The 24,763-nt window shown below is 46.5% G+C and overlaps 1 pseudogene; it reads left to right on the plus strand.

The window, feature by feature from the left end:
- Window positions 1-286: 286 nt before the first annotated feature.
- LOC141476814 (nucleolar protein 6-like) overlaps window positions 287-24,763 on the plus strand; it is a 68,576-nt pseudogene continuing 44,099 nt past the window's right edge.

A 24,763-nucleotide genomic window follows, 5' to 3' on the forward strand; every position in this document is an offset into this window, starting at 1 on the left:
GTTGAAGCAGCTGGAGTAATGATGGTGCTCATTGCTGAGGCTGGAATAGCTCGTGCCAGTACAAGCAATGGAGTGGCTTGTGCTGGTACGGGTGGTGGAGTGGCTTGTGGTGGTGCAGGCAGTGGAGTGGCTTATGCCTCCCTTTCAAGGAGTGGAGTAGTGGCAGTGGTCATTGTCAGAGCAGCTGGAGTAATGATGGTGCTCATTGTTGAGGCTGGAATAGTGACAGTGGTCGTTGTCAAAGTTGCAGCAGTGTTGGTGTTCATTGTTGAAGCTGGAGTAGCCCATGCCGGTACAGACGGAGTGGCTTGTGTTGGTATGGGTGGTGGAGTGGCTTGTGCCAGTGTGGGTGTTGTCCCAAAGTGGGGTCATTTACCCGGTGTGCAGACGCCAATATACACACAGAGTAAAGGTATTTATTTAAATAATTTCTGCGGAGATGGGTGCTAGGTGGTAATCCACAAAGCTAGCACACCAGCCTACAAACTCTTCAGAATATTTATATGGTTCAAAACACAGAAATACACACCCTTAATTATAATTATTGGTTAGTACCTTATCTTAACAATTTCTATTGGTTAGTACAGTCTCTCGCTTTCATTTAAAGTTACAAGGTCCTTTAATTGATGTGCACATGCTCCAGTACCGTGGGGGGGTCACGATCTGCCACTGCCGCCTTTACCTTTCCCCCAGTTGCTGCAAAACTTTGTTGACTTTATGCTTCCTCCAGCAGCTGTCTGGTTTTCAACTGGTTTCGGTGCCTCCTGTGGAGGGATGTTACCTTGTTATCAGCCCTCTGTTCTTCTTCAAGGGTATATTCATTAGCAAGGCATTTATTGTTTATACCAAGTGTCTGGTTTCACAGGGCCTTGTAACCTTTTTACAGCTCTTGGCTCTTACTTAGTGAGAGATTCTACCTTCTGAAAAATATTCTACCTTTTTTAAAGTACATTCTACCTTTTAAAAGTACATTCTAACTTTTTAAAGTACATCATTCCCCCCTTTGAGACTTCTTTCTATAGTTCTCATATGTCTCACTATTTCTTTTCATCACCATTACATATTTTCCAACAGTAGCTTGTGTAATCAGTTTCTTAGTACAACTAAAAGCAATGCAAATCATGATTGGAGCGATTACAATTATAACCTCACTTTGAAGCAAACTAGCTAACCATCCAGTAAGAGAGAATCCAAAACCTTGTAACATCCTGTTTAACCATCCTCCTTCCATGGAGGCCTTAATGTCTTTACTGAGTTCTGCCACTTGCTGTATTTTGTCTATTTGCTGATTCAGTCACATTAAGTATGTGGATGCAACAATCCTTCTTCTTTAGGTTTAAGTATCCACACACTCCGTGTTCATGTAATAGTATCAAATCTAAAGCCAGCCTATTCTGTAGAGCCATTTTTGAAGTTGCTTGTAATTGAGTATTTAAATCTGGTAATCCAACTTTGGTTGCATTTGCTAATAATTCCACCTAGCCTGTCAGATTATTTAACCACATTCAGTTTTTAAAGGAAGTAATTTTGGGGCTGAAGATAGCTTCTAAGGCCCATTCTACCTTAATTGCAGTGGATGGGTGTCACCAGGGGTCTATTTAATTTCATTTTAATTTCTCCCATAGTAGGTTTTCCAAGGGTCTTTGTCTCCATAAGGGACACAAGGTTAACATACCTAAAGTATGTTGACGCACTTTTCCTTCTAAGGGTAATTGAGTAGTCCAAGTTCCATCACTACTAACCCAGACAGTATGACCCACGGAAGGCATTTCTTTCTCATTGCAATTAATAGACTCCTTTCGTATCATGGTGCCAGTCCAAGTATTATGTATGCGAGTGGCGTAGTTTCTAAAAAGACACCCTAATCGTAAGGCTCTGGCCACTAGACCAAATCGCTGGATTCCATAATCAGTTGTAGAACAATTAAAGACTCGTGTACAATTCCATTTAGCATTTTAGGATTTTCTGCTCCTTGTCTTTATGTTTAATGATTGGATATTCGCATCCTTAAATTCCTCCTCTCCAGTCCATTCAATACACCGGGGGGTACTTTGCATATAATGCCACTCGCTGCCTTCTAATTTAGGCCAAATTTGTGGTAAATCTATTCCCCAGGGAAATTGTTGGCAAGGTGCAGAGGATGCAGTTTGTACATTCCAGCACATATTTTTAAGTGATGCTGATGTACGGGGGCATTCCCATCCTACATCCCAGGAAATGTTCTCCCTGTAATTCTTATGCCATTTTTCTAATCCAATTACCCATCCTACTGCTTCGTCTATCAATTTGAGTCTTAGGAGTCCGGTTCCGTTACTTACCATGGCCTCAAAAGTTTGATTCAGATCCAAAGTTAAGATTCCCCAATCTAGGAGGTTCTCAGCAGATTTTGGTAATGGAAGGCAAGCAATTATACTGCTACTGTTGTGGATTCTCCCAAACGACTGGATGAGTTGTAAAATTAGATTCCCTTCACAAGTAGTAAATGCTAAACCAATCAATGTCACACATATAACTTTCATTTTAACAATGTTAGACTAAACACTTTCTAATAATGTAAGGATAACAATACAACAGGTAACAGAATAAGTATTCCCAAGCTGTCACTTAGACAAGTCCTGTCTCCCAGATACAGTTCATCGAGAGTCTCTGGTTATTCGGAGTTTAAGCTCTCCTGTCAGTGCAGAGGTCCATTTGTCCTGATCTTGCTCCGATGCCTTCTTTACTCTGGTGTAATGGATCCAAGAGTTGATCCCATTTACCTTTACTGCAGTGTAGGTCTTTAGCAGCACAGTGTAAGGTCCTTTCCACCTTTCTTTCAGCGGTTCATCTTTCTAGGTTTGTATGTAGACTGTGTCCCCTGGTTGGAATGGGTGTACTGGAGTGTCCAAGGCAAGCGGGGTCTTCTGGTTCAGGTACCTATGCAGGGAGGATAAACTCTGTGAGAGAGAAATCAAATACTCTTTAATCACAGCCTGTCCCTTTATATGCATTTGATCTCCCTTTGTAGATAAATAATTGGTTCCTCCAAGGAATATGTAAATCCCGTTTAATGTCTAGAAATCTGGAAACTCCCTGTACTATTTCTGCAATAAAATGGGATCCATTGTCAGAGGAACACCAAACCTAGGGATTATTTCTTTCAGTAAGATTTGAATTATTTCCCTTGCTTTGTTGGTACGACAGGGAAAAGCCTCTGGCCAACCAGAAAAGGTATCTACCATTACCAATAGATATTTATATAGGTTACACCTTGGCAATTCTGAAAAATCTATTTGCCAGTATTTCCTGGGAGTTACCCCTTGTTTTAAGACTCCTCCCATGATCTTCTTTGCAATTTTGGGGTTATGTGCACAACAAATAGTGCACTTTTTGACTATTATATCTGCTAAGCTTTGCATTCTTGGTCCAATGACGTATCTCTTGGCAGTTAACACAAATGCATTGGCATAATACAATGCAAGTGTTTCTTGGTGCAGTCTCTTGAGTAGAACCTCCATCATCTTTTCAGAGATTAATAGTTGTTTCAATGGTTACCCACAAACCCTGATCATTTTTGAAACAATCTAATTGTTCTGCCAATTGGCTTTCCTTCTCAGGGTATTGTGGGGGTGATAATTCTAAATTAGGTCCAGGAATTAGAGCTCCTTCAAATTTTGATTCCTTTATTGCTGCTTCTTTTGCTAACTGGTCTGCTTTTTGGTTTCTTTTGTGATTTCACTGTTCCCTTTCTGATGAGCTTTACAATGCATTATTGCAACCTCCTTTGGTTGAAGGACTGCTTGCAAGAGCTTCATTATTTCTGCTCCGTATTTAATCAGAGTCCCTTGTGAGCTTAATAGTCCTCTCTCTTTCCAAATTGCCCCATGGGTACACACTACTTCAAATGCATATTTAGAATCTGTGTAAATGTTAGCTCTTTTTCCTTGGCTGAGCTCTAAAGCTCGTGTTAGTGCAATCAGTTCTGCCTTCTGAGCAGATGTATTGCTGGGCAAAGATTTAGCCTCTAAGGCCCGAGTAGGTGTTACCACTGCATATCTGGCTTTTTGTCATCCTTCCAACATAAAGCTGCTCCCATCAGTGAATAGCTCCAGTTTTGCATCTGGCAAGGGTTCATCTCGCAGATCAAGTACTAGAATGTACTAGAATAGAACTAGTGTACTAGAATACACTTGTTCAATAGCAGTTAGACAATCATGATGTAGTTCATCAGATTCAGAAATCAGAAGCAGGGTGGCAGGGTTTAGAGTAGAAGTCACTGAGATTGTAACATCATCTTTTTCCAACAGCACAGCCTGGTATTTAGCTAACATGCTTGGGGGGATCCGATGATGCTCTTTGTTTTCAAGGAGAGAAGAAACATCGTGAGGCACAAACACAGTAACTGGTTGACCTAAGGTCAATTTCTGGGATTCTTCAATCAAAGTTACAGTAGCCACTACTGCTCTTAAACAAGCAGGCCAACCTTTACTGACTTTGTTACCAAAGGCAGGCCTCTGCTTTGTTTATAACCATATGCTAACTAAAATGAGTTAATTACCGAGCTTCTTACTCTGTGAGAAAATAGTTGGTCACCGAGCTGATAGTGATAAGGATGGGATAACAAGTAGTTAATCACTTTAAGGTTCTCTCATATGTCAAATTATGTACTCCTATACCAATTAGGACAGAGCTGTGGCTACTTCGAAGGACATCCTTATCTTCCTCGAGAAGCTGGCAAACTTACAGTAAACTTTTACTGTCCTGAGAGGACTCAATACCTTAAAAGGATACTGTGAGGAAGGGTATCCCTACCCAAACGACCACTGAGGAACTCACTCACGCCTGCGCAGAAGTGTTTTGCAGACACTGCAAAAATTAATACGCATGTGCAAAAGGGCTATTCAGTCATCCTAATGAATATGTAAGCCTAGGTGGAGTTATGTATTAGGTAGGCGGAATAATGAGAATCTTTTCTGTATAAATAATGGGTGAATGTCCCCGGTAAGGTGCGCTAGATGTGTGGATTTCCACCTAGCACCTGATGTCAAATAAAGCAATATCTCCTCTCTAAACTGCTTCTGGTTTCACTGAATTTCACTGAATTTTTCACTGAATTTTTTTTTAGAGTTGGAAGGGACCATATAGATCATCTAGTCCAACTCCCCTGCTGAAGCAGGATTGCTTAGAGAATGCTACTCAGGACTGCATCCAGGCGGGTCTTGAAAATCTCCAAAGAAGGGGACTCCACAACCTCCCTGGGCAGCCTGTTCCAGGGCTCTGTCACCCTCACCGTGAAGAAATTCTTCCTCATATTCGAGTGGAACCTCCTATGTTCCAACTTGTGCCCGTTGCCCCTCGTCCTGTCACTGGGAACCACTGAAAAGAGTCTGGCTCCCTCCTCCTTCAACCCACCCTTGAGATACTTATAGGCGTTAATAAGGTCTCCCCTCAGCCTTCTCTTCTCCAGGCTAAAGAGTCCCAGCTCTCTCAGCCTTTCTTCATAAGGGAGATGCTCCAATCCTTGAATCATCCTCGTTGCCCTTTGCTGGGCTCTTTCCAGTAGTTCCCTATCCCTCTTGAATTGGGGAGCCCAGAACTGGATGCAATACTCCAGTTGTGGCCTCACCAGTGCAGAGTAGAGGGGGAGAATGACTTCCCTCGACCTACTAGCCACACTCTTCCCTATGCAGCCCAGGATTCCGTTGGCCTTCCTGGCCACAAGAGCACACTGCTTGCTCATTGTCATTTTGCTGTCTACCAGGACTCCCAGATCTTTCTCTTCGGAGCTTGGCTCCAGCAGGTCCACGCCTAACCTGTATCGGTGCCTGACATTCTTCTTGCCCAGGTGTAGCACCTTACACTTTTCCCTGTTGAACCTCATGAGGTTCTTCCTTGCCCAGCTCTCCAGCCTGTCCAGGTCTCCCTGGATGGCAGCACGGCCCTCCGGGGTGTCAGCCACCCCACCCAACTTGGTATCATCAGCAAACTTGCTGAGGATACACTCTGTCCCCTCGTCCAGGTCACTGATGAATATGTTGAACAGGACTGGACCAAGTATTGACCCCTGGGGGACACCACTGGTTACAGGCCTCCAGCTTGAACCTGTTCCATTAACCATTACCCTTCGGGTCCTGTCACATAGCCAGTTCTCAATCCACCTCACTGTCCCCTCATCCAGCCCACACTTCCTTAGTTTTCCAATGAGGATGTTATGGGAGACAGTGTCAAAAGCCTTGCTGAAGTCAAGGTAGATGACATCTGCTGCCCTCCCCTCATCCAGCCACCCAGTTATGGCATCATAGAAAGCTATCAGATTGGTCAAGCATGATTTACCCTTGGTAAACCCATGTTGCCCACTTCCAATAACCCCCTGCTCTTCAACTTGTTTGGAGATGACGTCTAGAATGAGTCTCCCCATTACCTTCCCAGGGACGGAGGTGAGACTAACTGGTCTGTAGTTCCCAGGGTCCTCCTTCTTGCCCTTTTTGAAGACTGGTGTGATGTTGGCCTTCCTCCAGTCTTCTGGCACCTCTCCTGTTCTCCATGACTTTTCAAATATGATAGAGAGTGGCCCAGCGATAACTTCTGCTAGCTCTCTCAGCAATCGCGGGTGTATCCCATCTGGGCCCATGGACTTATGAATGTCCAGTTTGGCCAAGTGGTCCCGAACCTGGTCCTCTTCTACTGAAGAAAAAACTTCCTCTCTCCATACCCTCCCCCTGGCCTCCAAGGCCAGAGGTTCACGAGGGGCAGCCTTAGCAGTGAAGACTGAAGAAAAGAAGGCATTCAGCAACTCTGCCTTCTCCGTGTCTTCCACCACTAGGGTGCCCATCTCCTTCCTCAGTGGGCCCACATTATCCCTAATCTTCCTTTTTCTGTTTACATACTGGAAAAAACCCTTTTTGTTGTTCTTAACTGTAGCGGCCAAGATGAATTCAGCTTGAGCCTTGGCCCTTCTAATTTTCCCCCTGCATATCTTCACTGCTTCCTGGTATTTCTCCTTGCCTACCAGGCCCTTTTTCCAAAGATCATAAACCACCTTTTTGTTCCTGAGCTCCAGCCAAAGCTCTCTATTTAGCCAGGCTGGTCTTCTTCCCTTCCTGCTTGATTTTTGGGACTTGGGTATGGCTCTTTCCTGCGCTTTTAAGAGTGCCTCCTTGAAGTGCGACCAGCCTTCCTGGGCACCTTTGCCCTTCAGGACTGTCTCCCAAGGGACACTTTCAACCATGCTCCTGAAGAGGCCAAAGTCTGCCCTTCGGAAGTCCAAGGTGGCAGTTTTGCTGGCCCCTCGCCTTGCTTCAGCAAGAATTGAAAATTTTATCATTTCATGATCACTCTGTCCAAGACGACCTCCAACGTTTACATCCCCCACAAGACCTTCTGAATTAACTATCAGCAGGTCCAGTAGGGCACTTTCCCTAGTCGGTTCCCTCACCAGCTGTGTTAGGAAGTTGTCTTCCATGCACTCCAAGAATCTCCAGGACTGTTGCCTCTCTGCTGTGTTGTATTTCCAGCAGATATCTGGGAAGTTGAAGTCCCCCATGAGTACAAGGGAGAGTGATCGTGAGGCCTCTGCCAGCTGCTTATAGAATATTTCATCAGTCTTTATATCCTGGTTTGGGGGTCTATAACAAACTCCCACCACGATGTCTGCCTTATTGGTCTTCCCCTTGATTCTTATCCATAGGCACTCAACACTGTCTTCATGTGTATTGCCAAGTTCTAGGCATACAATACTACTCTTAACATAAAGGGCCACCCCACCACCTCTCTTTCCTTTCCTGTCCTTTCTGAAGAGTTGATAGCCGTCAATCACGGCTATCGAGAGCTTTTGTTTCAGGTAACAGTTTTTGGTGACCCAGATGGGACATCGCATATAGGCTCGGAGTTCGACTGCTTCTCATTGCTGCGGGGAAATCACAAGTGGAGCTCCAGTGCGCACCAGACCTCTTCTCTGGGGACTTCCCTGGTGATTCCCCGTTGGACGGTGAGTAACCAGCTGAACGACAAGTTGAGATATTGCATGGTAAGATATTGTATGGTAATGTATTGTATGGTAATGGTAACTTCCCCCAAATAAATCGTACCAGAAGGGGTATGTGTCAGTGGGGTATAATTGGTATTTGCAGCCGCTGGGTTGGTTTATTTCCTGCGCTTGTACGGTGACGACCGGAGCAGGAAAAAGGGTTGGAATAATGGGAAATGTGTCATCATCTCAGGAAGGGGGTATTACAAAGGCCTCTCCCTTAAGATGTATTTTGAAACATTGGGGAAAATTTGGGAGGGATCCCCCAGCACGAAGGAAATTAGTCAAATATTGTAATCAATGGTGGCCTGTATATGTGTTGGAAGATCAGGAAAAATGGCCAAAGAATAGCACATTAAAATATAATACTATATTGCAATTAATGTTGTTTTGTAGAAGGGAAAGTAAATGGGATGAAGTTCCCAATGTTGATTTATTTTTCACCTTGAGAAATGACTATGAGAGCAGAAAAGATTGTGGTTTAATGGTTACAGATAGTAATGTGCTGGCGTTAGAACAGGAATATGGGAAATCAAGATCGTTGAAGCGATGTTGTTCGGTTTGTAGTATTGTCAAAAGGTGTAATAAATATAAAGAGGAGGATGGAGTAGAAGAGGAAGATAGTCATTTGCTGGTGGCACCACCGAGAGAGGAAAGAAGGAGAGAAGTTGAGGAAGGGACAGAGGACAGGCAGCATTATAGTCCTGTGGCTGGTTGTACTAGGCGAGGGGGGGGGAGTGGTGCTCCAGGCTCCTTTGAGACAAGCAGCAGGACCCACAGGGGAACCCGTGTGGGTGAAAATACCATTTTCTGTAGCAGATTTAAAAGCTTGGAAGGAAATGTCGGGAACTTATCCAATCCAGACATAAGAAAGAAGTTACAGAGATTAGAAGGGGAAGCAATAAAGAAATTGTTAGAGACTGCTTGGAAAGCGTATAATAGTAGGGAAGAAAAGGAGAAACATAGACGGGGTAGGGAGCAAGTGAGGAATGCACGATTGCTAGCGGCAGCTATTGCAGAAGGGAATCAGAGAGGAAGGAAATGGAATGGGAATAGAAGGGATCGGAGTATTGGGGAAAGAGATGGGAATCTTCGCCCCACTCTGGAAAGGGATCAGTGTGCATCATGTAGACGAAAAGGACACTGGAAGAGAGAATGTCCCCAGAATAGATTTCAGGAATGATTTCTCCAAAGCGTGGAAAATCCCAGGGGAACAGAGTTACTTACTCTGGACCAGGATTCTCAGTGATGGGGACCAGGGTGAAAACTCGGAAGTGCCCCCAACAGAACCCCTGGTTACCCTGAAGCTGGGGAATGAAAAGGTAGAATTTTTAGTGGATACAGGAGTAGCGTGCTCTGTTTTGAATTCTTGTGAAGGAAAATTAAGCAGTGAAAATATGTCTATTGTTGGTGCCACAGGGAATAGAGAAATAAGGCTTTTCTTTCAACCTATGAAATGTGGATATGGATCCTGAGTTTTTATGCATAATTTCCGGTATGTACCCAATTGCCCTATGCCATTATTGGGAAGAGATTTATTAAGTAAACTTAATGCTCAAATTGTATTTGAAGATAATCATATCCATGTGCAAATACCAGAAGAAGCAGCATTGGAGGCGCAAGTTTTCTTATTCCAGCAAAAGATGTGCAAACATCTACAGTCCCCAAGGAAGTGATGAATGCAGTGAATCCTCTCGTATGGGAAGTGGGGATGCCAGGACGATCTAAAGCAGCGGAACCGGTACTGCCCCGGCTCTCGGATTAAAACCTTTTGAGTTGTTTGTTACTGATTCAGAAGGATGGATCCTGGAAAAGACTGGTAGGATATTTTTCCAAGCAACTGGACCAAGTAAAGGCTGGCCTTCGTGTTTGTGAGTGGTGGCGGCTACCATAATGCTCACACAAGAGGCGCGGAAGTTAACCCTGGGGCAAAAGTTCAGGTATCACATGCGGTGACTACGGTTTTAGAGCAAGAAGGGAGGCATTGGTTATCCCCTCACCGAATGATGAAATATCAAGCTGTTTTATTGAACAGGATGATGTAGAATTAAAAGTGACCTCGGTATTGAACCCAGAAACCTTGTTACCTTTACTGGACGAGACAGAATTAGAACATGATTGTTTGGCAACAATTGAACAGGTTTATTCTAGTTGAGCAGATTTAAAGGATGAACCTATACACTCAGCAGAAATTATTTGTAGATGGAAGTAGTTTTGTTGATAACTGAACTAGGAAGGGCAGAATATGCTGTAATCCTAGAAGTCATAGAGGCAGAAGCACTCCCTTCAGGAACTTCAGCACAAAAAGCAGAATTAATCACACTAATCAGAGCTTTAGAAAATTGCTAACATATGGACTGACTCAAAATATGCTTTCGGGGTGCTACACGCCCACGGGGCATTGTGGAAGGAAAGGGGTCTCCCATCCGCTCAAGGAACACCAGTTAAATATGGAAATTTAATAAAGAAGTTGTTAGAAGTGGTGCAATTGCCTAAACAAATTGCTGTAATGCATTGTAAGGCTCATCAATTCGGCAACTCTTTCATCACTGCAGGAAATCAAAAGGCGGATATGACTGCCAGGCAAGTTGCAGAAAAGAAAATCCTCGGGACATGGCCTGAAAGATACCAACATTTAAGTCGGCCTCCCAAGTATACAGAAAGGGATGAACAATTAGCTAAGCTGTTAATGTCTGATAAGGATGAAAATGCATGGTGGATGACCAAAGATCAGCGTGTGATATTACCTGAGCATCTTATGAGAGAACTTTTAGAGAAAACATAAGACTTATGCTCTGGGAGTGGGAATGACCAGTATTGCAAAAAGCGTTGTAAACAAATGCGAGATATGTCAGAAGAATAACCCCCAAAGTAAGCCAAGACCCCCACCAGGAACAATAAAGAAAGGAAATAAACCGGGGGATTACTGGCAAATTGATTTTTCTGAGCTTCCCAGGCAACTCAGGTACCGGTATTTGTTGGTACTAGTGGATACCTTTTCGGGATGGCCTGAGGCTTTTCCCTGTCGTACCAATCAGGCACGGGAGGTAGTGAAGGTATTACTGAAGGAGATTATTCCAAGGTTTGGAATCCCGATTGGAATGTCATCAGATAGAATGTCATCATCACTTTGTGGCCGAAGCGGTTTGGGCTTTTGTAAGGGCTTTAGGGGTAAAATGGGATTTGCATACCCCTCGGAGACCCCAGTCAAGTGGGCAGGCGGAGAGAATGAATCAAACATTAAAGAGAGATGAGCAAGATTAGTCAGGAAACACAATTGAAGTGGCCGGATGCTCTCCCTTTAGCTTTGTTAAGGGCCAGGATCACTCCTAGGTCAAAGGAGAAAGCCCATTTGATATACTTTATGGGTGACCTTACCAGAGTTTGTCTCATGAGCCAGGGAAGGAGATAATATTAGGAAAACAGCATACCAAGGAATATGTAATTTCTCTGGGAAAAGTTCTTTCTTCCCTTAATAGGTATCTACATCAGAGGACACCTGTCAGGCTGGATACAGCAGTTCCTGTTTCAGCCAGGAGATTGGGCTTATCTGAAAAACTGGAGTGACGAACCCTTGAAAGAAAAGTGGAAAGGACCATTTTAAGATCTTTTAATGACTTATACAGCTGTGAAATTAGATGGAGTGAAACCTTGGATTCATTATACCAGAGTTAAGAAAGTTTTGGCACCTGATAACTGGGAAATAGTTTCCCAGGGACGCGATCCGTTAAAGCTGAGAGTGAGACAGAAGAGTGTATGAATAATACACAGGAAATACCTGAATTCTACAAAGGACCTGCACCCATATTGCTCTATATTGGACTGGGACTTTTTATTATTATTATGGGAATTAATTAAATATTTTAAATAAGTCCCAAAGGGGGGAATTGTTACCAAAGGCAGGCCTCTGCTTTGTTTATAACCGTGCGCTAACTAAAATGTTGTTTGCTTCCTACTAACGTACTTACTGTGTGAGAAAATAGTTGGTCACCGAGCTGATAGTGATAAGGATGGGATAACAAGTAGTTAATCAATTCAAGGTTCTCTCATACGTCAAAACATGTACTCCTATACCAATTAGGACAGAGCTGTGGCTACTTCAAGGAGCATCCTTATCATTCTCAAGAAGTTGGCAAACTTACAGTAAACTTTTACTGTCCTGAGAGGACTCAATACCTTAAAAGGATACTGTGAGGAAGGGTATCCCTACCCAAACGACCACTGAGGAACTCACTCACGCCTGCGCAGAAGTGTTTTGCAGACGCTGCAAAATTTAATACGTGTGCAAAAGGGCTATCCCGTCATCCTAATGAATACGTAAGCCTAGGTGGAGTTATGTATTAGGTAGGCGGAATAGTGATAATTTTTTGTGTATAAATAATGGGTGAATGTCCCCGGTAAGGTGCGCTAGATGTGTGGATTTCCACCCAGCACCCAACATCGAATAAAGCAATATCTCCTCTCTAAACTGCTTCTGGTTTCGAGAGCTTTTATTTCAGGTAACAGCCCGAGGTCTGCGGAGCTTGCGGCTGGAAGGGACACCTGCGGACAGCTAGACGGCGACCCTGCGGCCATGGCCCGTGATGGACCCGAGAGACCACAACTCCCGTCCCGGCGGGACCCCCTCCCCACAACCGTGTGGAGCGGGAGCCGTACTGCTGCCAAGCACCCGCAACCGCTGCAAAACGCGCCGTTCCCAGCGCGACTTGCCATAAAGCGAGATGACACCCCCCCTCTCCTCGCCCCCTCAAGCGAGCTTGGCTCTGTGGGCGGGGCGGAAAGGTGAGGTGCAGCTGGCGCGGTCAATAGGACTCTTGCGCTGGTACGCGCGGCCAATGGAGAGTAGCACTCGGCGGCCAGCAGGGTGCGTGGCACTGTATATGATGGCAGTGTCTCCGCACGTGCGAGTGTCGCGGTGGCCATGGCGGCGCAGACGCCGGCTTGGAGGTGGGGATTGGTCCCCCGAAGGCCTATGTGGCGGTGTCCGCCGGACTCTGGGGCGAGCCGCGCTGTGTTTTACTCTCAGGGCTCTCCGGAGGCGGTGGCGCATGGCCGGGAGCCCCCTGCCGGGGGTGAGAAGAGGAGCCCTGCAGCCGGCGAAGCTGAGACGGGACGAGCTCTACAAAGCCGCTGACCTGCGAGGAGCTGAGCCAGCTGAAGGAGACGGAGAGCCTTGTCCGCTCCAGCGTGCTCCGCCTGCAGGTCAGCCGGGAGGCCTGCCGGCCCGGGGAGCCGCCGTTCGCCGCGCTCTGCCCCTCTGGGGACTAAGCTGGGGGGCCGGGGAGCAGCGGGATCCCAGACCCGGAGCTTTCCAGGAACAGTATGGGGAAGAGACCCGGGGCCGCTGGCACGCCCCTGAGCCCTCTTGACCCGGTAAATCTGGGCATGGGGGCAGGAACAGAAGGCACAGGCTTTACAAGGCACCTGCTGTATTACTGATATTTCCACTGTAATTCTTATTGCTGTCCCACATCAGGCTTTTTGCTTCACTACTAAAGTTGAACCCCTCCAGCACATAACTGCAGTATGGTGGAAGCACAACCGTTGCATCCGTTGCTGCCGTGATTCATTGCTTACTGGGGTGAGGAAGTAACATCACCAGGTGCACCCGGCTCCTGTCTTTGACCAGATTATGGATGGGACAGGAGAGTTTACTTATGTCCTGGGAAAGCAAGCTGCCTGCGTTAGAGGGAGGTCAGGCTGGTGACTAGATAGCTCCTTGTAGTTGTAACGTGTGATTTTATGAGGAGTGGCTTTGATGTCCTGGCTACCTGCTGGTGTTGGTGGCAGGATCTCTAGAGCCTGGTTCATGGTTTGAACCTGCAGGGTTCTTTCCTGCAGCTGATACTGTGTCATACAAAAAACCTTTCTGAGAGCTATGCCTGCATGAATCACGCTGGGTATTTTTGTGGCTGGACCTCACACAGAAGCTGGTGAGATGGAGTTGATTGCCATCCAGCACTTCACAGGAGATGGCAGGAGCTGTGTTATCCTTCTGTCCATAGGCTGACTGGACTCCCAGCTCCAGGCAGGGTTTGTGGAGAGGCTCAGGTGTGTTCTCCAGCTCACCTGCTGCCCTCTTCATCAGGCTTGTGGTTGGTGCTGGAGGACAAGGTAAAGGACAGGAGCAATTCCAGTGTTGCAGCTGCCTTTCATGGTCCCCTTTTCCCCTACAGATCGAAGAGCTTCTGAAGGAGGTGACATTGAAGGAGACAAAGAAGGTTGGTGTCTTCTTCCATGAAATTAACAGCCTGCTGAGTGCCATCCCAGAGACCCCAGAAACTGAAGTACATTCCGGAGAGATGGAGGAGGCAACAAGACCCCTGTATGTAGCAGGGTTTGCTGTTGCTGTACAGGCAAAGGTTCTCATGGAGTATCTCCCTTAGGTAATATTTTTTCAGTCCCTTACTTTATGTTGGAGGGGAGAGGGGGTTGTTCCATCTTTAAGCCCAGGATGCAGGCGCCTGCAGCTATGTGGGGAGAGGGATCCTGGTCTCTGCACATCTGCTGTTGGTGATGCTTAGAGCGTTTCACATGTCCCATCTGTTCCCAGCTCACTGACCAGGCCTGGATCCCCAAGGGTGTGAAGGTCCTGTTCCTGCAGGTGCCGTTCAGCATGAAGGGGAGGTTCTGATTAATGCACTTGGCCGAGCTGAAGGTGATGGGGCACCTGCATTAAGCCAGAGACCAATGAGGACGTGGGGGTGACCGTGCCATGGGTGAGTCTGTCCATGCCTGCTCCCAAGTGGCCTGGGGCTTGGCTGAGCTCCATCCCCTCTTGTCCCCTGTGGCCCCTGCCCTGTCCTCTCCATTCCTGAGTGAGGTTGTGGCATCTGGACGTGCAGCGTGTTGACTCCAACTATTGTGGTTTTGGCCGAATTGGCCAATCAGAATAACAGATGGCCCTTACCCCCTCTCTCCAAAGAGAGGAGAGGAAGAGATAAGGAGATTTAGTTCATTCTGAACTTTTAAACTACTTTAATGAAGTATTAATATTAAAATCAAAAAGAAATAATGAAATAGATACAATATATACAAAACCGTATCAAGCTCCCAGGATGACGTCACTGGGGAAGTCCCAGACTGGACTCAGCAATGGATGGGAACCAGATTCCAGCTCTGGAGTCAGGAACACATGGATCGGGATCAAAGGCAGATGAACAGACAGGGTCCTCTTTGGACGTCGACCATTGAAGAAAGAGGGCTGACCCCTTGATCCCTCAGCTTTTATACTGAGCGTGGGGCAGATGGGATGGAATACCCCTGTTGGTCAGGTTTGGGTCACCTGTCCTGTCCGCTCCTCCCCACAGGTGGGACCCTTCTATGCTTTTTCCGTTTCTGACCCTCCAATGGGGCAAATAATGAAATTAGCTGACCTTGGTTGTTATAGCAATAAGTATAAGCAAGGGCCTCCCTGCACACCATTCCTTGGCATGGAGCACAAACATTGGGCTTATCATTCTGAGAACGAGCAGTTTTCTCCACAATATGCCGTTAATTTCAGAGAGTTAGAAGAGGCCTAGCTAAGATGTAAAATTACTGAACAGAAAGTTGATTCTGTTTTACCTCAAACTGGGACATTCTACCCCTTATTCCATACCATTTGCATCATGCTCAGATCACTAATACTTTTATCTATGAAATCTATACACACACAGAGATAGATAGATATATGTAGGTCACTCAGTTAAACTTTTGTATATAAAGATAAATCATAAGTCCATGTCATAGCAAATCAGATTCTCAGGGTAGGAAAGATGGTGTGAAATTCATTGTGATTCACGCCCATGGGGAGCATGTCCATCTTGGAGAAGTTTTGTTGGATGCCACTTGATGAATCCGGATCAGGTTTCATCATTGCTGTGTTATCCTGAAAAACACTTATAGGACACTGTTAGTATTATATGAAAATTAACATCATACAGTTCAGAATTAAGTATTCCCACCCAGGGTCAAATTCCCTTGAGGTACACATTGAACTTCTCCATTCTTCAGCATCACCCACCAAGTACATCCAGGTCCTTGAGCAAAACCAGTCCCACGAATGGGTTTGCCTTTGCCTGAGGCAGGAAAAACCCAAACAGTTTTCCCTAGCATATTCCTTTCATGCACCACAGGGACTTTATCCCCTTCTACAGTATGTAGAAGGTCTGATTGAGCAGAAACAGCTCGATTGATGGATTCCCCTGGTGTTAGCTAACCAGGTAGCTTGTGCTAAATGCTTGTCCCAATTTTTAAAGGATCCACCACCCATAGCTTTTAGGGTAGTTTTAACAATCCATTGTATCGTTCAATTTTTCCAGAAGCTGGTGCATGATAGGGAATATGACATAACTATTCAACACCAGGTTCTTTTGCCCGAGTACTTAAAGATTGTTTTTGAAATGAGTCCTGTTGTCTGACTCAATTCTTTCTGGAGTACCATGTTGCCACAAGACTTGCCTTTCAAGGCCCAGGATAGTATTCTGTGCAGTAGCATGGGTTTACCTCTGCGCTGCCAGTTGCTCTGCTTCCACTGTTTTAACCATCCCCACAGAGCATTTGCCACCATCCATGAGTCAGTATAGAGGTAGAAAATTGGCCACTTTTCTCATTCAGCAATGTCTAGGGCCTGCTGAATGGCTTTTACCTCTGCAAATTGACTCCATTCATCTTCTCCTTCTGTAGCTTCTGTGACTCATCATGTAGGACTCCATACAGCCGCTTTCCACCTTTGATGCTTCCCTACAATGCGACAAGATCCATTAGTGAACAGAGCATACTGTTTCTCATTATCTGAGAGTTCATTATATGGTGGGGCTTCCTCAGCACGTGTTACCACCTCCTCTGGTGGCATTGTGAAGTCTTCGCCTTCGGGCCAGTTTGTGATCACTTCTACAATTCCTGGACGATTTGGGTTTCCTATTCGAGCTCGCTGTGTGATTAAGGCAACCCACTTACTCCAGGTAGCATAAGTGGCATGATGAGTAGAAGGAACTTTACCTTTGAACATCCAGCCCAACAGTGGCAATCGGGGCGCCAGGAGGAGCTGTACTTCAGTACCAATTACTTCTGAAGCAGCTCTAACTCCTTCATAGGCTGCCAAGATTTCTTTCTCAGTTGGAGTATAGTTGGCCTCAGAGCCTTTATAGCCTCGACTCCAGAATCCCAGGGGTCGACCTCGAGTTTCCCCTGGTCCTTTCTGCCATAGGCTCCAGGTAGAGCCATTATCTCCAGCTGCAGTGTACAGCACATTTTTAATGTCCTGTCCTGTTCAGACTGGTCCAAGGGCTACTGCACGCACAATCTCTTGTTTAATTTGCTCAAAGGCTTGTGTTTCCTTTTTGTTAGTAGGTGGGGACATAGCTGTTATTTTGTTCATCACATCCATTGGGATCTGGCGATGCCCATCTTGCCATTTAATTCCCAAGAACTGGATCTCTCGTGCAGGTCCCTTGACTGTACCTTTTTGTACAGCAAAACCTGCTTTCAGAAGAATCTTGATTATTTTCTTACTTTTCTTGAAAACTTCTTTTGCTGTGTTACCCCACACAATGATGTCGTCAATGTACTGCAGGTGTTCTGGAGCTCCACCCTTCTCCAGTGCAGTCTGGATCAGTCCATGGCAAATGGTGGGGCTGTGTTTCCACCCCTGGGGCAGTCGATTCCAGGTATACTGGACACCCCTCCAGGTGAAAGCAAACTGTGGCCTGCACTCTGCTGCTAAAGGAATAGAGAAAAAGGCATTAGCAATGTCAATTGTGGCATACCACTTGGCTGCCTTCGACTCCAGTTCATATTGGAGTTCTAGCATGTCTGGCACAGCAGCACTCACTGGGGGTGTGACTTCAATCAGGCCACGATAGTCTACTTTTAGCCACCAGTCTCCATCAGACTTTCGCACTGGCCATATCGGGCTGTTAAAGGGTGAGTGAGTCTTGCTGATCACTCCTTGGGTCTCCAGCTGACGAATCAGGTTCTGGATGGGAACCAGGGAGTCTTGGTTAGTGCAATACTGTTGTCAATGCACCGTGGCAGTAGCAATTGGCACCTGCTGTTTTTTAACCCTCAGCAGTCCCACCACAGAAGGATCATCTCAAAGACCAGGTAAGGTAGACAGCTGTGTAGTATCCTCAGTCTCCACAGCTGTTATACCAAAAGCCCATCGATACCCGTTTTGGGTCTTTGAAATACCCTCTCTTGAGGTAGTCTATGCCAAGGATGCACGGAGCATCTGGGCCAGTCACAATGGGATGTGTCTCCCATTTATTCCCATTCAGGCCTCTAAAACAGTAAGTTCTTGAGACCCGGCTGTTATTCCAGAAATAGTAACAGATTCTGTCCCTCTGTGATTTGATGGCAATAGGGTACACTGTGCACCAGTATCCACCAGGGCTTTATACTTTCGTGGCTCTAATGTGCCAGGCCATCGAATCCACACAGTCCAGTTAACTCGGTTGTCCCTCTCCTCCTCCTGGCTGGAGGCAGGGCAACCCTAATGCTGAGGACAGCATCTACAATTACAAGATGAGTTCCTATCTGGACTGGAGCATCACTTACTGTGGACTGGAGCAGCCACGTTCCTGCAACAATCCATTCTTCTATCTGCTTTACCTTGCAACTCAAGAACTCGTGCCTGTAAGGCCGGAGTAGGTTTTTTATCCCATTTACTCATGTCCTCTCCGTAGTTGCAGAGACAAAGCCACAGGAAACCTCGGAGCAAGTCCTGTTTCCCTTTGGTTGGTCTCATAGGAGGGTGTTTTTTCTTAATGGCTGCGACTTGGGTCTGTTCAGGGGAAGAGTGGGATTCTTTCCCCATCTCAGAGAGTTTTTCAAGCAGTTTCTGTAAAATTGTCTCATTTTGCTCAGCTGTTGTCTTGGTCATTTTCTCTATTGTCTCAGTCACTGTCTTAGTTTGTTCAGCCATTCTCAGACATTTGCTCAGTTATTTTCTAGAGTCATTTTATCATTTTTCTCAGTCAGTTTTTCTACGGCTGCTACACTGAGGGGATGAGAGAGACTGTCTTCATACTGTCGTACCTTGTTAGCAACCTCATTTACAGTTGGTGTATCAGTATCAGATCCTCCCCAGACCATTGTTGACAGCGTGTGGGAATACACTGATGGTGCGCTCTGCACAAACTTTTTCAACAAAGGTCGTTGGCATGGCATTTCATCAGGGTCTATAGTCACTTGCCAATCGCTATAAATCACCTCTCACACAGCCAGTTCTCTGAGGTACTTAATACCTTTCTCCATGCTGGTCCATTGCCTTGGACGGCATTGGATATCATCCTTAAAGGGATACTTGCCCTTTACGGCTGATAGCAGTCGCCTCCAGAGACTGAGAGTGTTTGTCTTTTTCCCAATCGCTTTATCAATACCTCCCTCTTTGGCCAGGTTTCCCAGCTGTTTGGCCTCTCTACTATCTAAGTCTATGGAATGAGCTCCATTATCCCAGCATCGGAGCAACCAGGAGAGAAGTGGCTCCCCGTCATGACAAGTAAAGTCCTTCCTCATATTTTGCAAATCCTTTATAGAGAATGATTTAATAATTATCTCTGCATCTGAGCCCTCATCCTGTGTTGACGCTGCCTGAGAAGGACCCTCTCCTGAATCTGCTTTAAGAGGGTGCTTTCCTTTATCTACTCTAGAAGGACCCTCTCCTAGATCTTCATCAGAGGAACCCTCTCCCATGCTGTGTGGCTTGGGCAGGTCTTTGTCGTAAGGGGCAGGGGAACGAGCTGACTTTCTTTTCTGCTTCCTGGTCACCGGGGCAACTTGTGCCGGTTCTGCTGGCATTTGAGTAGCAGCAGTGCTCGTTCTGGGAGCTGGAGCAGTGACAGCGCTCGCTGTCGGGGCTGGTGCCGCTCCGGGCGGGGGAGAGGCTGGCGATACAGGTGTGGGGGGTGCAGGCGGCAGAGTAACTTTTACCGCAGGCTGCTGAGTGACTGGTGCCGGGATGGGCCGGGGCGCGGCTTTCGCCAGTGCCATGGCTTTTGCCGGTACGGGCAGAGGTGTGGGCCTGGCCGGTGCTGGAGCCGGTGGCTTGGCTTGGGCCGGAGCCAGAGCTGGTTCTGTTTGTGTCTGTGCTGTGGCTTTCGCTGGGGCTGGGACCAAGGATGGGGAGGGGGGGGGGGGTTGGTGTGGCTTGGGCAGTTGTTTGAATTTCCGCTGTCTTTGATTTCACCCGTGGGGTCTGAGTAGCAGTATCACGTCACATAATACTCACTCCTGCACAGATGTTTAACAATAAACCACCCCTGCAGCACATTCAGGAAAACTGTCAACAAAATCACAATCGAATGATAGTAACATTCATTCTCTAAACAGCCCAAAGGTTTTCCATCCCCTAGTTTCGATGGTGTCACTTTGGCATAATCATTAAAGGGCAAAGTAAACTTTCCCCAAGTAAAACTGAAAGTGTGATTAGTAACAGAATCCATCACATGATGCACGAGATATGCAGGTATCATAGTGTCCTGTGTTGAGAGACACAGGACTAACTTCTCTTCTAATGCTGGGGAAAACTGCACTTTTAGAAGACTCTAGTGTCTGAATTCATGAAAATATTTACTTTATAGCCAGCCAGGCTCTGTGGGATTGACGCGCGGAAACAAACCCTACAACTCGCAGAGAGTTATAAAGCAGGTATGTTTATTGCGGCGCCGGGTGCAAGGGGGATTTCTCCTCCTAACTTGCACACCCTTAGGCTAAACCCGTAGTTATTTATAAGGTAAATCATACATATGCAAACTATGGGATGGGCTAATACAATTAGTTCTAACAATAGGTGTGACTATGTTAATTATTTCCGGAGCCTCATTATAATAAGTCTCATCCTTCAGGCATGTGCGTATCTTCTCCTGGTGTTTTTCTTTGGGGGGGCGTCTTAGGGAGTAAGTTCCACGATCACTGAACCGATTCGATTGTTTTGCTGATAGAGGCCGTAAAAGTCTCTTGCTATCTTCCTGTAATCGATCAGGATGTTCCGCTTGTCTTCTGCGTGGTCTGGCAGGGGTCGTAAAGTCTCTGGTTATCTTCTCCTGTTATCAGTCAGGATGTTCCCATTTGCTTGCGAAGTGTTCCTTCAAGGCTGAGGCCCGCCTCTGCTAATTGGGAAATTCTTTGTTTTCTTTCCTCCCCTCCAAGGTTGAGATATATGTCCCTGTCATGGTTAATCCCTCTGTTTTCTGTTTCAGGATTCAAGGTCTTAGTGTTTTCGAGCCTTGCCAGGTGCAGGAACAAGGAGGAGCGAGGCCTGGGCATTTGACCCAGGCTGGCCACCAGGATTATTTCATACCATGAATGTCACATTCAATATAAATTAGAAAAGTTTGCTGCGTAGCTCTCTCTCCCTTGATGGTAGCGGTCCAGACAACTCCTTGCCCTGGTGCCAGACCCCTGAGGCCTTCCCTTCCTCCTGAAGCCATTGCGCTCGCAGTGTCTGACATTTGCTGTCCCTGCTGGGAGTGCACAGCTTCCTGCTGATATAATTGGCTGAGTATAATTCTTGTATATCTTATATCAGTATCAGGATTAATATTGGTTCTTTAGTGTTATTGTTAATTATTTAGTCTTATGCTATTAAATCTATTTATATTTCAACCCTTGTGTTTCTTTGTGTTCCCTGATTCCCCTTTCCAGGTGGGGAGGGGTCATCAGGTGATAGAATAATTGTCTAAATGACAATAAATTGTTATGGGTTTTCTCAAACCATAACACATAGTAACCCAAGTAATCACATTATACATCTGAAGGCAAATCCACACCAACATAGCACTCTTGACCCACCACATCCAAAAACAAAGAATAAACCATTCAATATACTTGACCAGTTAAGCACCACTGCATCAATTAAATTCATACAAAGCTCTCTAAATATACGATATAACATATCATGTAGGAACAACATGATGTCAGCTGTCTGTTCTCCCTGAGCAAGCTGGAATTCAAACTATTCAGGCAACCTATCAGAGCTCTGGTCAAGCTCCATTCGAGCCTCATGTTGGGCGCCAAAAAATCTGTCGTGGTTTGGCTGGATTGGCCAATCAGAATGACAAATTGCCCTTACCCCCTCTCTCCAAAGAGAGGAGAGGAAGAGATAAGGAGATTTACAAGTTTAGAATGAACTAAACTACTTTAATGAAGAATTAATATTAAAATCAAAAAGAAATAATTAAATAGATACAATATATACAAAACCGTATCAAGCTCCCAGGATGACGTCACCAGCAGGCACTGGGAAAGTCCCAGACCAGACTCAGCAATGGATGGGAACCAGATTCTACCTCCGGAGTCAGGAACACATGGATCGGGATCAAAGGCAGATGAACAGACAGGGTCCTCTTCGGACGTCGACCATTGAAAAAAGAGAGCTGACCCCTTGATCCCTCAGCTTTTATACTGAGCGTGGGGCAGATGGGATGGAATACCCCTGTTGGTCAGATTTAGGTCACCTGTCCTGTCCGCTCCTCCCCACAGGTGGGACCCTTCTATGCTTTTTCCATTTCTGACCCTCCAGAAAACCTGACCAACTGGGGTATTCCATCCCATCTGCCCCATGCTCAGTATAAAAGCTGATGGATCAAAGAGTCAACTCCCTGCGATGGCCAACGTCCAGAGAGGACTCTGTTCATCTGCCTTTGATCCCGATGTGTGTGTTCCTGACTCCAGAGCTGGAATCCAGTTCCCATCCATCGCCGAGTCCAGTCTGGGACTTCCCCAGTGCTTGCCGGTGACGTGACTGTCATCCTGGGAGCTTGATACGGTTTTGTATATATTGTATCTATTTCATTATTTTCTTCTTTTTTTTTTATTTTAATATTAATTCTTCATTAAAGTAGTTTAGTTCATTCTAAACTTGTAAATCTCCTTATCTCTTTCTCCTCCTCTCTCCTCTTTTGGAGGGGGGGAGAAGGGGGGGAAGGGCCATCTGTCAGTCTGGTTTTGGTAAATTAGGCCGAAACCACGACAGATGGTCAGCATCCAACTCCATGCATGTCCTGCCCCAGATCTCTTCAAACCTAACTGCTTTATCCCAGCAAGAACAATGTCCTGACAGCCTGGCTCATGGAGCAGAGCACCCCCAAGAAGGTAGGGCCTGGGGCTGGGGAAACATGAGGCTGCTCGGTTCAGCCAGAGACTGCACCCAGTGTCGGGAGGTGGGTTTGCTGCAGCCCTTTTCTGTGAACAGGAGATTTGTAGTTGGATCCAATGTGCTGTTGTCTCCCCACACAGGAGCCCCTGAGCCCCCGACCCCGCACTACAACAGCTTCATCCTCTGTGACACAGTGCTGTTCTCCCACCCACACTTCTTGTCTAGCACAGCCACTGTCTTCCCAGGCATGAAGTATGGCCTGGCCCTTCTCAAAGTTTGGCTGAACCAGCGGCAGCTCAGCAAGGTATGTCCTGTGCCAGGGGACAGGGCAGACTCTGCTTGCCTGGTTAACCTGCCTTTGGCCTGTTCTCCCTTCCTAGGGGTGGAAAGGTGGTGGTTTGGTCCTGGTGGGTAAAGTGGTGGGCTTGTGACTGATTTGAGCTGTGTTAGGTTTCAAGGAGCTCCATCCTACCCCGTGGGTTGCAATGAGTCTGTGTGAACCGGACAATCGTGCTTCTTTGAGATCCCTGGAATGATATAGTGGGTTTTGGGGGGGAATTCATCCCATTTCCCAAAGAACTTTGAGGTGTTGCCTTCCTGCAAGGGGATCCATATCTCTGCTCACTGTACAGGGCTTCGCCTCAATGTCTTCCTGGCGGGGTTGGGGCTTGGGGACTGCCCTGCTGGAGATGACAGAGGCCAGAAGCAGTCATGTGGGGTGGGCTCTGGGGCTCATGGTGCCTCGTGGAGCTCTTGTTAACTCAGCCCTCTGTTTTCATAGGGCTTGGGGCTCTTCAGCGGCTTCTTTGTCTCCATGCTGGTTGCCTACCTGCTGATGACATGCAAGATCATCAAGATGATGAGTGGGTACCAGGTGCTGAGGAGCACCCTACAGTTCCTGGGTAAGTTTCCAGGGGCCTCTCTGGGCAGGGAAAGGCTGGTGTCAGCAGTCTCTGCACAAAGCCTGAACACGGTAGGGGAAGGAGGAATTGTGGCTTTTATCTCTCTGATGCTGAGACCCTGTGGGTGGGATGGACAGAAGGGGATGAGGCAGCAGAGCAGGGCTGGATAGAGCAGCTTGCAGAGGGGTGGGTAGGTCCCATCACAGAGTGGAGGCCAGCATTGCATTGTAGCACTGTTAATGTTTGTAACCGGTTCTTTTAGAGAGATTCCAATGTACAAACGAGAGCTCACATGAAAAACAAAATGTTAACTCGGCTTTATTGTGAAGCCTTGATAAGCAATTCCCAAATGTCCCAAAAGTTACTTAAGAGAGTTTTACCAACAAACAAAAGTTACTTAGGAGAGTTTTACCAACAAACAGCAGTTACTTAGGAGAGTCTTACCAACCCAAAGATAAGTAGCAGCACCGCCGAGCAGCAGGATGGCGAGGAGCCACATCGGTAAGGTGCGGGGGGAGGTAGGCACAGCGCCTTCAGGACGTCCCCTGTAACTTCAAAGTGCTCTCATGTCTCTCTCTCCCTCCACCCGAGACAGCCCCCTTATATCCTGCACCAGAGTGAGTGGGAAAGTACCAGCTAGGGTCGCTGCACACGTGGCCAGCGCATGCGGTGAGCCTCACCAGACTCGTGCTTCAGCTTGGCTAACAGCAGCTGCCTGATACGTGACCACATTGTTGCACCTTCTTCTTGTTGTTTTCCTTCTTTGAAGGTCAGGTT

Source organism: Numenius arquata, chromosome W (assembly GCF_964106895.1).
Source record: "Numenius arquata chromosome W, bNumArq3.hap1.1, whole genome shotgun sequence".
In the NCBI taxonomy this organism is placed as follows: Eukaryota; Metazoa; Chordata; class Aves; order Charadriiformes; family Scolopacidae; genus Numenius; species Numenius arquata.